The sequence below is a fragment of the Rhinolophus hipposideros genome (genome assembly GCF_964194185.1).
Source record: "Rhinolophus hipposideros genome assembly, chromosome: 22".
NCBI lineage: Eukaryota > Metazoa > Chordata > Mammalia > Chiroptera > Rhinolophidae > Rhinolophus > Rhinolophus hipposideros.
Genome location: NC_138068.1, coordinates 12,982,184 through 12,995,606, shown reverse-complemented (window position 1 = coordinate 12,995,606; position 13,423 = coordinate 12,982,184). Strand labels below are relative to the sequence as shown.

The 13,423-nt window shown below is 45.4% G+C and overlaps 1 protein-coding gene across 8 annotated transcripts in view; it reads left to right on the top strand.

Annotated features, from left to right (window-relative positions):
• The window catches only part of PKIG (cAMP-dependent protein kinase inhibitor gamma), a 79,353-nt gene that overhangs the window by 42,682 nt on the left and 23,248 nt on the right, over positions 1 to 13,423 (top strand). Inside the window, exon 1 of one of the 8 annotated variants that reach the window (XM_081033572.1) lies at positions 7,042 to 7,590. The exons of the other annotated variants lie outside the window; for them this stretch is intronic. The gene's annotated coding sequence lies outside the window, so the exon portion shown is untranslated. Of the gene's footprint in view, positions 1 to 7,041; positions 7,591 to 13,423 lie in introns of those variants that run through there. 8 annotated transcript variants of the gene reach the window in all.

Sequence of the window (13,423 nt, the reverse complement as noted above, 5' to 3'; positions counted from 1 at the left end):
TGTCAAAATTAGCAAAAGGCCCTGCTAAAAGCTGATGACAATAACTAATCATAATAGATAACATTTTTTGAAGTAAAAGTAATACATGAACATCATTAAAAAAAAAAAAATCTTCGAATCCAGATAGGCATCATTCTCCTGCTTACCACCTCATCCTGAGGCAGGCATTTAATTTTTCTGCTTTTAGCTCTTCTGATGGTTACCTCCATTTCTCTAAATAGTATTGCCTCTATTCCTCTTTAAAAATTAATTCTGTTTTCGTCAAAATGACACCTGCACACAGCTTTGCTTTGTTCTTTTGAAGGTGAAACATTAAACACCTACACTTAAAAAGCAGCTGTCCCCTGGCCCCACTCCCTGGCTTCCCCTGCCTCCACTTCTGTTCCCAAGAGCATATACTTTTGTTCCTGTGAGCTGTTTGTTCTGGTCTTTTTCTTTATATCCCTTAAATCATATGCTTATATAGGTCTCTTTAAGCACTTTTTTACTGTGGAAACTTTCAAACGTATGCAAAACCCATTACTCAGCTTCAAGAAGCAAGATTAGTCTTGTTTCATCTGTGCCTGCAGCCATTTTCCCCCTGCCCCTAGATAGCGTATCGTTTCATCAGTAACTACGTTAGCATGTGTCTCTAAGAGAACGAGGACTCCTTTATACACACACGCACACGGACACATCTATACTACTATTATCGCATAGAAAATAATCCCTTACTATTAGCGATTAACCCTTAAGTACTTTTTGTTCAGACCAGATCCGAACCGCGACCACACACTACCATCCTGCCCTTTGTTTATTGGTCAGTTTTAGATGTTACCTCCTTGGATGGCACAGTGGGGCTTTAGCTTTTCTACGAACACCACAGCCCCACTTGCACTTCTTAACGCTTTCCTCCCAGTATCACAGTTTTTTGGTCACATCCGTGTTCAGTGTTTTGCAGTGTCATGGCAGTGTAAATGCTGTTTACCGCTGAGCCAGTCACGTCCTAATAATTTGTTCCTTTCTGTATTACTGTCATAGCTGCCTCTTGAATACCCTCCATTTTTCTTGTTCCTTATCGTTAAGTCTGTCCATACTTTCCCATAGCCTTTCAGTACAGCTTCGGCAAACCTATCAAGGAATCTGTCAGGTGTGTTTTTCTGGAGGCTCCCACCCTCCTCCTGTACTCGGCCCTTCGCTCTCTCGGCCTGTGAGCCAACGAGGTTCCCAGAGCTGCTTTCATTGTCATCCCTTCAGCTCTCTTGTTGGATCCCTGTTTTTCAACTCAGTTTAAACTCACGTTTAGGTCAAGTCGATTCTCCAGGAGTTTTACTGAGAAAACAGTGCATGAGAGATAAATTGTTCTACTGTGTTTCCCCGGAAATAAGACCCAGCCAGACAATCAGCTCTAATGCATCTTTTGGAGCTAAAATTAATATTAGACCTCATCTTATTTTGCTATAAGACTGGATCTTTAATATAATATAATAATATCATATCATATTATATCATATAATATGTAATATAATACCAGGTCTTATGTAAGACCTGGTCTTATTTTAATATAAGATGGGGTATAATATAATATATAATAATAATATAAGACCGGGTCTTATATTAATTTTTGCTCCAAAGGATGCATTAGAGCTGATTGTCCAGCGAGATCTTATTTTGGGGGAAAGGGGTTAAGTCCTTGCATGTCCACAAATATCTTTATTGGCTATAGCTGAGTGGAAATTCTAGGCTTTCCAAATCATTTTCCTTTAGAACTTTACCCTTGGAAAGCATGGCTCCATTGTCTTCAGGCCCCCAGTATTGTTGCTAAGTGATTCTTTTCTTTTGAAACACTCAGTTTTTGTCTCTCTAGAAACTGGTAGGATTTTTCTTTCCTTTTGAATTCTGAAACGTTAGGAGACTGTATCTAGGTATGGCCTCTTTTCATCCTTCTCAGCATGTTTTAAACTTTTCCGTTTGAAGATGCAGTGTTCTTTCAGCTCTGAGAAATATTCCACATGATTTCTCCCCTTTTCTATTCTTTTTCTCCCTTTCCTATTCTTTTTCTGAAATTCTACTGAGTCTGATGTTGGACTTCCTGGATTGTTGTTCTATATCAACATCCTTTTTAAATCCCGTGAATCCCTTGTATTTTGAAAGATTTCCTTCTCTTATTTTCAAGTCCTTCTACTCGATTGTTAATTTCACTATTCACATTGTTAATTTCCAAGAGCCCAGTTTTGTCAGTTTATCTTATGTTTTATGGACCCAGTATCTTCAGAATCTCCCTGAAGACATAAGAATTTTTTTTTTAAAGCTTCTCATTTGTCCAAATTTCCTTCTTCATTAGAGGGTCCATTTTCTCTTTATTTTAGACTTTGTCATGCCGTTGGTTTTCCTCAAATGACCTGTGATATTTTTTTTTCGGGGGTTGGGGGGTGGCGTGTCATTTGTAACTAATGTTAAGAGATTCCTTTTAAGAGATAGGCCTTATTGTCTTCTGGAATTGGTTTTCTGTTTGCCCCATAGGCCTGGTCCCTGCAGGGAAGCTATTGGTATGTCATTGAATGGGTGTGCTTTGCTTTAGGGCACCTGAGCAGCAGTGAGAGGACAGCTCTTTAAAGGTCAGAATAGGGGTGCCTGATCTCTTACTACAAGTCCTGGAGGGCCCCGGCATATCTCTCAATTTACTTAAGGAGCTCTCCTGTCTTTGCCTGGGGTTCTGCAGAGCTTCCTGGCCTTCTGTGTAAGACAGGAATGGAGCGGGGAGCTAATGATGCAAGAGGGAAAGCCTGGTTTGCAGTTTAGACGCCATGATACTTTTCTTCAAGCAGGCTATTGCTTAACCTCAAGCCTAGACTGCCCAAGGGTGTGTGTGTGTGTGTGTGTGAGTGTGTAGAAAATATTTCTTGAGTTTCCTCTTCTGTACCTGTGAACAAGGGAGACATGTTGACCTCATGGAGCTTACAGTCTGGCAGGGAACTCACGTAACATGTCCTTACAATAAGGTATGTTAAAGGTTCTAAGAGGAGAAAATGAGGGTGCCCATAGGACCCAGGCAGCAGGGGGAGCTAACCTGTCTCAGAGGGAAGGCCTCCCTAAGGAAGTGACATTGAATCTGAGATCTGATGGCTGAGTAGGATTTCAAAGTGCAGTGGCAAGGGAGGAGAGCCTGGCACCTGCAGGTTTTCCTGCTGTTAGAGCACCAGGCTGTGCACTCGGGAATCTCCTGCCTCCTCTGGACCTGGCATTCCTCACCTGGAAAGTGAGGTGACAACATGCGCTTTTCAGCTGTAAACATCAATGAGGCTAAGATTGGTTAAAATTAACGCAATAGTGAAGATTCGTTTTTCCTGTAACTGCCCGAATCTGAAACCTATGTCTCTAGCTGGTGGGAAGCAGGTCTTTAGAAGGCTGAAAAAGGCAGGGACAGGCAGTGTGGTACCCTGCAAACCCCTGTCCGTTTTCTAGATGCTCACTAACAGCAGTCAGGCTTAGTGCCAGCTCGACCAGGCACATGAGCAGTAGTCTGAGGGGGCCAGGAAGTGGAGCTCAGTGCATCGAACCCTGCAGAAAAGCAGCCAGGTGTACTGCCAAACAAACAAACAAACAAACAAAAAATTGAACATTTCTTTGTCACCTTTTGTATGGCTAACTCCTCCCTCCCCAAATGACTTAAGTGTTGATTTCAAAACATAGTTTTGAGTGTAGGTGTGATTCTTTCTGTGTCTGTACCCCACGAGGTTAACTGGTCATTTCATTTCTGGATGATAGGATGATGGATGGTTTTCCTCCCTTTTTTTCCTGCTCTTCTATTTTACATATATATATATATATATATATATATATATATATATATATATATGTAAGAAAAAATATATATATAAAATAAGTGATTATGATTATGTTAGAATATGATCAGGCATATGGTAAACATTCAATAAAAATTTTTGGTTTTGTTGTTATGGATTTTTATTTTATTTTAACAAGTGTCTCATCATATGCACAAAATGGTCATAAATTAGACATGGATCTTTTCCTTAAGAAGTTCAAATGCTAGCAGAGGAATAAAACCTGCCCAGAAATAAATATGCCTCAAAAGAGAAAAGGGTAAGTTTCTTAAAAGAGAAATAGATAAAGTACTAAGGAAATTCAGAGGGGGAGACACCCCTTCCAGACTGGGGGTGAGAGGATGGGAATTAGGGCAGCTGAGTGGCAGAGGGGCTGCCTGAGCCTTCCAGGCCAGCTCTGCTGTCTGAAGCAGCCAAAATTTCCTTTCTACTCAAATGGAGCTGATAGTGCTGGCTGTGAACCACCAAGTTTCCCACAGGGAAACTCTTTTTAAGAGGCAAGTGAGTCAGGGACTTAAAAATACAGGCCTGGCCCCAGACAATCATGGCTTGGAACACAGGCCCTGTCACTTACTCCAGTGAACCTTTGTAGATTGGTCAGTCTCTGCACACATCAGTTTCCACATTTGTAAGATGAAAATATTCATAATACCTCCTGCACCTGATTATTGTGAGGATGACATCAAATGGTATTTACAGAGTGCTCCGCACAAAGCATAGCCCCAGTTCACAAAGGATATCTGCCATTGTCAGGAGACAGAGTGAGTGTGCTGGTGTCGGCACTGCCCTCGCTTCGTGGATTCTGTCACAGAGACACAGCTATTCAGTCTGCACTGCAAGTGTTACAAAGTACATGTTGTAGAAGAAGACTGTATCTTTGTTTTTATGAATGGGCTCCTTCCTATTATTTTCGTTTAAGTAACAAAACATGAGTCAAAGCGCTGTGATGTCAGTCAATCAACCTGTCAAGAGCCAGCTTCATTTCCGGAGGACACTGGGCTTCTGGAGTAAAGAAAGGCACAGCCCAACAATGGCCCGGGCCCCCAGTCCCTCCACACTGAGTGTTACTGCTGAGAACACATGGACAGCCCCCAGCCCAGGCAGGCTTTTGTTCCTTACTCATCCTGACAGACTAGAGAATTACCGGGCCTTTGTTTCTGGCTTCCCGACATTCTTGACCTTATTCATTCATTGTCATGTCATTCTCAGGGCCGAGGATGGTCAAACTGAGTCAGAATTAGAAAAGAACGTCTTTTAGCATTCCGATGTGACAGCTTATTTGTGCAGGTGTTTGCACCATATAGTATGTGCCAGGCACTCATCCACATAAGAACTTTGTAGGATAAATGCTGTTATTCTCGTTTTGCATTGGGAAGTAGAGGCACAAATAAATGAGCATGCCCAAAATCAGACACAGCCAAAACCAGGAAGGAAACCCAGCTCTCTGAGCCGTTAATGGCTGCTCTCCATGACTTACCAGGCTGGTGTTCTTTTTATTCCACTGCAGTCCCACACCATCTTCTGGGAAAGCCTTCTGATTGGCAGACTCCTTCCTATTGTATAGCCTGTTGGGTTGGCCCTTTCTTCTCACTCTTTCTTTTTTTTTTTAAGGAGGGCACAGCTCACAGTGGCCCATGTGGGGATCGAACCGGCAACCTTGGTGCTACCAGCACTGTGCTCTAACCAACTGAGCTAACCAGCCGCCCCTAGGTTGGCCCTTTTTTGATGAGCATCAAAGTTTGTGAGAACTAATCAAAATTCTGGTTAAGTCGCAGGCTACCACGGCCTTACCCCTGCCTGTAAATAGCTGCTTCTTTCCCAATAAATCTCCAACCCCAGCTTCCCATCCAAGTAACTTTAAGACACATCAGGTCTTCCTCTTTGGGGGAGAGGAGATTGAAGCTCAGATTTGCTTCAGGCCACGTAGTATTTTGGCAGTTAAACAAGTAAGCACCACCTCTTACCTAGTGGCCACAAGTGTGTCCTTTCGGTGGCAGATTGACTGTCTCTCCCCATCCCTGGCCTGGCTGAATCCTGGAAAACTCTCCCTCCCACCCCTCCCCCACTTGTCTTACTAAGCTGAGCTCATTTTTCTAAGTGGAGATGGTCCCATTTAGAAAGAAGGGCCAGGCTTGGTGAAGTAACCACCTTGAGAAGTAGCATTGGCATGTGTGCTGGCCTAAGTAGGAGTTATAAGACTCATTGTCCAAATCTGGCCCTTTCCTCCTGAGCTGTATGACCTTGGGCATGTCACTTAACTTCTCTGTGTTTCATTTTCCTATTCAGGAAAAGGAGATTAATAACGAGGCCTTTAAGTACCCAATTCTCCTAAAATGAGAATCACATGAGATTATATACAACAATGAGAGGTACCATCGATCGACAGTATGTGCCAAATGCTTTCAATAAGAGTATGTGTGTGATTTAATTCTCACAGTCCTAAAATGGAGGCCTTAGTGTCCCATTTTACAGTTCTTTAAACAAACTGCAGTTTAGAGAAATTAAGTCACGCAGGACTCAGATCCACATCTCTGGCTCCCAAATCGATGCCATCATCACTATACGTGTCACATTGCTTTTCACAAAGGTAGGGAGGTTCTCTCTGTCTTCCCCATCAAGCGCTCTTATCTCTTGTTACTACAGCTGTTCCATGGTAGTCCCTAAGGCCAGTTAAGTTCTCTTGCTTCTTTATCTTATCTAGCAGCTTATGCTGCCTTTTGCAATGTCCCTCCGGACTTGTTTAGTGAATTCTTTTGGTTTTCTCCCAGAGAAACAGTTCAGCTCCACCATGGAGGGGGGTGGAAGAGCTAGGAAGAGCCTAACCTCTAGAGCAGTGGCTTCTGACCCCTCCTGGGTCCTTCCCTCCCTCAAGCTGGTAGTAAAATTCCTTATGTTGCATTTGTCAAGCTCCTCAGTCACTGAATTGCAGAAGTGGAAGACATTAAAGCCATCATTTTATTGATGGGGAAACTGAGGTCCAGGGGGACAGGTGACTTGCTTAAGGCCATTCAGTCAGTTAGGTACGTACGTGATTGGAACCCAGTTCCCCAGGCCTTTCATGTGAGCACGTGTCATCTCTCCTAAGTCTCTCTCCTAAGGACAAGCTCACGCAGGCACTGTGCCAGCATGCATTTAGGAAACTTTATGGAGAAATTAAACAGCTTGGAAAACTGAACAGGAAGAAAGAGACGGGGGTGGGGTGGGGGAGCAGATCTACACCCCAGGCTAGGATATTATACACCAAAGAAGTGAATTAAAACACAGCAAAGCAAACTCCACGGTGGGTCGACATTATCCAAGAGATAAAGGGATTTACATTGGTGTAATGCCCAGTGAGGGCATCGGAAGCCTTTTGTCAGTCAGGCTGCCGTGTTGAAAATTGAAGGAAGGATGTTGGGTAAATGTGACTGCCCGGGATGCAGTTACAGCCCCCTGGCTCATTGTCCAAAGGAAATGGATCTCTCCTATGGACCGAAAGGTGGAAGCTGAGCAAGGCAGCTGAGTGGGTGACATCATCAGGCTGAGCATTTGGTTACAACAAATGGGGACTTACGTGGCCGGAGACGTGGGAAACACCCACTAAAACCTCAAAGTGCATTTCATTTAGAAGACACAGAGAGAGGGAGAGAGAGGGACAAGAGGGAATCCTGCCCGGGCTGCGAATCTGACTTACCCTCAAAAGAGAGGTGTTCTGAATCCTGGTTGTTTAAATTCGACCTTCGCTTCTAACTGAGGACCACTGGACTTGGAAGAAACTCTGCCTCTGGTAAGTAGAACTTCATTCTCCCACCTCGGGGGAGTAGCAGAGCTTAGAGGCAGCTCTCTGGAGAGTCCGCTTTCCAGCCTGTTGGTTACAAAGTATCTATTTTTATATTATGATACATTATTGCTCTGAAAATTATGGCTTTGTCTGAAACTGTCTAGGGCTGGGGTCTGAGCCTCAAGTCTCACAGAGGGGCTCCATTGCAAATGCTGTTTTACTTTTTTACCCAAAGAACCTTGGCAGAGTATCTAGAGCTTGAAAAGCAGCTCCTTGTGCCAAATATAGGTGAAGACAGAAATCCTCCCTTAGAAATCGGTGTTTGTAAATCTTTTATTTTTTAGTTTTTGAGTATAAGGTGACACCAAACATTTAAAACATTTTAGAGAGAAATGTCTCTCAAAGTGAAAATTCCCTAGTCTTCCCCTCCTATAGTGGAAGTTTACCCTCAGTCAGAGGTAAGATTGGTATTTTCAGTGTAAGATACAGGCGTGATTAGATTTCATGAAGTTATCACAGACGCCCCAGTGCTGCCGAGCTGCGGGGAGAACTCCAAGAAGAACGGAAGTGTTGGGACTCTTTAACTTTGGCTTTGTGATCTTTTTATAGCTTTCTTTTAAAAAAAAATTTGTTGTTTATGCCTAGAAAATAAACAGAACACATAAGCCCATGGACATTTTATTTGTCGGGGGTGTTTTCAGGATTTTAAACCTACCCAGCCACACTCTGCACAGGGAGGGAAGGAACCCTGTTCCAGCCCCACCCTGTGCGTGTGTGGGGGGGTGTCATTCTCAGGTGGCTTCAAAGACAGGGCTTGCTGCTGCTCTGCATCTAGTGTCACCTACCTCCCCAGCTGGCAGGTAAAAATAGTTCAAGAATCACAGTTACAGGAGAAAGACTTCAGCTTTAAAACACCGAGAGCCACCGTACATTAGAAGGGCCACCCAAGGGAACCCTTTGACCCTTGGCAAGTCTTTCACACTCTCTGAGCTTCAGTTTCCTCATTTGTACGTAAATGAGGGGGCAGCGGAAACCAGAGAATCACTCTACTTCCAAATTCAGCGTGAAATGAACTATCAGTATTTCTTTCCCTTTGGAGGAAAACGGTTAGGGCTAGAGAAGCAAAGTGCCCTTGGCTTTCAGTATCCTGAGCACCTGGAAACGGTGCCTCCAGGAGAATTAAAAGAGGACATGGAACAGGCAGCTTTGAGTTACTTGTGAATTTTTATGGTTTCGTCAGGTTTGGTGCTCCCAAAGAAAGAAGTCTCAGTGTGATGATGCATGTGTGCGTGTGTGTGTGTGCACACGTGTGTGTGTGCACATGTATGCACACACAATGGGGAGGGAGGAGGGAAACGAGTTAACATTACTGAGTGGCTCCGAAGCTCCAGGCTGTACGTTGAGCTCCTCCTTTGACATAACACAGGGTGGATCTACCATTCCCTTACTCCGCTGTATGTTTCCATATTAGCCTGAACTCCCACCCAGTGTTTACCTGAACTGCGCTTACGGAATTACTGGCATTTCTTCCGGTCACTGTGTCTCTGCTGGACCGTATACACTCTCTCTTGTGAGGCGGTCTCATCCGTCCCTGTACCCCATTGCCTGGTAGACAGCCTGGCCCGTAGGTACGAAGGAGACACAGCATAGTGAGTTTTAACCTAAAGCCCGCCGTCCTCGTTCCTAGCTTGACAAGAGACAAGGAGAAAAGGTGGGGGCAACCTCTTTGTTTGCTTCCCTCACCCCTCCATTTCACCTAGACATGGCCTCCTCTGTGTCTGGGAAAGTATGGTGTGAGCCAAAGTACAAAGAAAAGCAAAAGAAGTTGTCACGTCTTGAATTCTGAGTCTCCAAGGTTCCAGGTCTTGGCAATCTAAGGGATCTTTGTCTTTAAGGTCATCAGAGACCCTGACTGTCAGGAAGAGGTAGCATTTAAAAACCGTTTGCTTGAGCTAAGGTCTTGGTCACCAGGTGGATTCTCAAAGCATATCTGGAGCTGTGGCCTTCCCCAGCAGCTCAGCCCTTTGAAGGGGGGCTGTTGCTGCCATGCCACTCCCCATGGGCCTGGGCAGTGGGAAGGCCTCTGCCTCGCCTCCCCCCAGCCGCCCAGAATCTCAACACTCTGGAGAATTTACAAAGTCATCTCTCTTCCTCGGGTGGTGGTGAAGAGGTAATATTCCGGAAGTCAGTACCTGGTGCTTGGGGTGGGAGCGGTGGAAATGGGGTAGAATGCCTCATACCCCTCAATGCAGGCCTTCAGGAAGCAGGTGAGGGTGGCTTTCACTTCCTGTTGTGTGCTTCAGAGTTAGCACTGTTACCTGTACCAGGGTGCTTGCCCTCACATGGCCCACCTGCCCCGGCAGTGAGGTTAGGGCCTCCTGGGAGAGGAGGTAGGTTGTGACAGAAACGATGTCCTCACCCTCTTGCTTGACTGTTGTTTTTTCCTGAAATCCATGTCATGCAGAGGGCTGGGCGTCTTGCGTATGTCCATTCTTTTCATCTTCACAGCAATGATGGGAGGCAGAGATTATCTCCATCTGACAGTAAAAAGGCACAGAGCGATGGAGTGATTGGTTTTCCCCAAAGCCCTTGAACTTTCCACCACTTGTACTGCCTTTTCCGTATCACCTTCCCGAATCTCAGTTTCTCCATCTATACAACGAGGAAGCACGAACGGGAGTCAAAAGTCAGAGTGGTTTGGGTTTTTATTTTTATTTGAATTTGGATGCCTTTAGGCAGGTGTGTTCCCCCGTTTATTACCATCGGCACCACTCCCTTGCCCAGTCTGTTGCTCTCTCTGGTCTCCTGCTTGTCCCTTGGCCCCCGTGGGCGTTTGCCTTTTCCACCTCTGGGCTGGTTGGTGCCCACAGTTCCTGCCACGTCAGGCAACTTATGGGTCAATGAGAAGCTGGCGAGGGTAGCAGTAAGAGCTCTGCCCTCACCACTTCCTCACTGAGACATCTTGGACAGGTGACCTCCCCTCACAGAGCCCGCTTCTGCTCTGTAAAGTGGGGGGGCGGTCACAATTATACCTACCTCTAAGGGGTACCACGAGGATGAAGTGGGAGAAAGCTCGCAGTGCACTTAGTTGGTCCACACATATGAGCTTGGGACTAGCTGCTTTGTGATTTCCAGAGAGAGAAGTTTAGCCAGTGTACACATGGGGCTGCCCCCTCAGTCACAGGACAGCACTTGTATGAGGAACCTGAAGTCATCTCTGACTTAAGCAGTGACAGGCCCTGGCGCCCTTATGTTGGCTCTTCAAGCCGAAACTCCGTGCTACTTCCTGTCACCCAGTCAGGCGCTGAGGTCAAAAGCAGAAGTGGGTGCCATCCTGGCCCAGCCACTTCAGGCAGAAGCTGGTGGCAGGTGTTACTTTCTGAATGTGACAAGAAGCCGAGCTGCCCAATTAATTCTGCTGAGTGTTTTCACCAGGGGCCAGAAGTAATTCCTAAGGGGAGACAGACGTGGAAAATCTAAAGTTCTTGGAAACGAGTCGTTAGTCATGACTCAAGGCTGAGCTCACCAGCTTCTGGAAGCCTCACAAATGCCTTACAAAAACTTTGGAGTGCGTACTGCTCCTTCAGAGGGTGGTTTCTTGGGAAGTAGCAGTCAGCGGCAATGCTGAGTGATTCCAAACTGCGGATTAAAATGCATCCACTCTTACTGGAGGAAGCCAGCGTTTCCTAACTTTGTTTAAAAGGAGTCTCTCTAATCTTCCGAGAAATTACTGTCTTCAACTTGGCTTTTCTGAACTGAATAATGGACCTTTAGGGCACTAAAGAAGTGAAGTACTTGGTAGCAATGAGTTCTTATTATGCCCCAGGGACCTAGGTCAGTCATTATGTGTAGAATTTTGTAGGTGTGGCCTCTGACATTCAATAAACTGTACTGGGGACCAAATAATACTAAGCACGAGGCTAGAGAAACAGGCTGATGAAGAGACAGCCTGTGGCCTGGTGGAGTTCTCAGTGCATTGGGAAAGACAGGCAGGTGAATGAATCGTTACAGCAGCTCAGCATATAGTGTCAGAGGTCCTGACCTTGACATGGATCGATTACTCCCAAGCTTTTCCTCCATTTCCCGACTCTGAGCTCTGTCAGCTTTCACAGTAGAGAGAAAGGAGAACTCCCCTGCTGAACCATTCATTCCCCGGCACCTTCCTGTCCCACGTGGCTTCAGACAAAGAAGTCGTCTTCTCAAAACACAGCGTCCCTGTCTTAGAGGATCCAGAATCTGCAATCCCAAGTTTAAGAAGCAAGAGTGGGTGCTTTTGTAGTTTAAAACCACCACTGGATTTTCTTTTGGTTTGTTTTTATGGCATTTACTGTGGGTGTTTTGTTTTCTTATTGCAAAGTTAACACTTTCATGGAAAGAAAACAAGACAAGTACAGAAAAACACTTAAATAAATTATCACCCACTGATTTCACATCACTGATGTTTTAATAAGGTGTGGCTACGTCACAGTGCACGAACTTGGTTAGGTCTCTGATACACATCGTCAGGTGGCACCAGAAAGTTTCTGCCCGTATAAGCTCCCATTAGCATGCTTGTCGCCCTTACCCCCATCCTCTCACCCACACACTACCAACTGCATTTCAAGGTTAGTTCTAATTTTAATTTCTCCCGGGCAGAGTCTGTTTGCATATCTCAGAGGTGCTCTGTTCTGGGCTGCAGCCCCCTGGGTAAGAGAAACCACTCTCCGTGGTTGGTTAGAGTCTGCAGCCTTCCTTTGTACTTTTCTGTACATATACATGAGTTCATCCACCTTGAGAACTCTTTATGTGTTAGGCGTTATGCAGGGTGCTCTGGGCAATACCAAGGTAAGTCAGACTTACGCGTGGCTAGTAGTCTGATAGGAAAACAAGACTCCGATAGCTCTTAACGTGTTATGTGCCCCGGGAGAAGGACAGTGAGTGCTGTGGCTGAGAAAGTGGAGGGACAACAGCATTTGAGATGAGCCTTCAGTTCACTCCAATACGTTCTCATGTATTCAGCCAGTATTTATTCAGCACCTAATACCTGCCAGGCCCTGGGCAGGTTGGTGGGCAGTGTGTCATAAAACAGGCCTGGCCCTTCCTCCCATGAAGCTTATGAGGACAAGTGGCGGTGTTACGAAATAAACAGGGTGAGTGACGGATGAGGAAGAGAGTGCTGTCAGGCAGCTAGCTTGAAGAGATGGTATTTAAGCCAAGACGAGGAGGAGTCAGTTATGTTAAGACCTGCGGAGGGCAGCTAGGGGGAAAGGGGTGCGTGGAGTGGGAAAGAATAATCCAGGTAGAGAGAGGTACACATGTAAAAGGGCCCATGGCAGGAAAGCATGTGGAATGTTGGAGAAACTGAAAGAGGCCAGTGTGGATAAAGCATAGAGGGAAAGGGAAGAGAGAAATGGGTAAAGGTTAAGGTTAGGAGAAGGCTAAGAGAACTAGTGATGGAGGTGATGTTGGATCTGCCGGCAGTTTCTGAGTGTGGGCTGGGATCGTGTCTCGTGAAGCCGAAGAGTGGAAACGCGGACCAGGGAGAGGCAAAAAGTTTTGAAAACAGGATAGTTTATTAGAGGCAGGAGAAGAGGTTGCAGCTGTCAGTTGATACAGGAGAGTTAGCATGTCCCTAGGTAGACCAGGAGGTCCCTGGTGGAATAAACAAAGACAGCCATATCCTAAAACTTCAGGTTTTGAAATCACTCCTTCGCTCCAGGACATAATGTAACAAGGCCTTGAGGTTAATCATAAAATTCCTTTGGCCTGACAAACGGAGCAGATCTGATAGATAAAAGTAGGTTACTTTGCTAATTCCTTTAGGATGGGCAAGCAGAACAAACCTGGTAGATGAATTTCA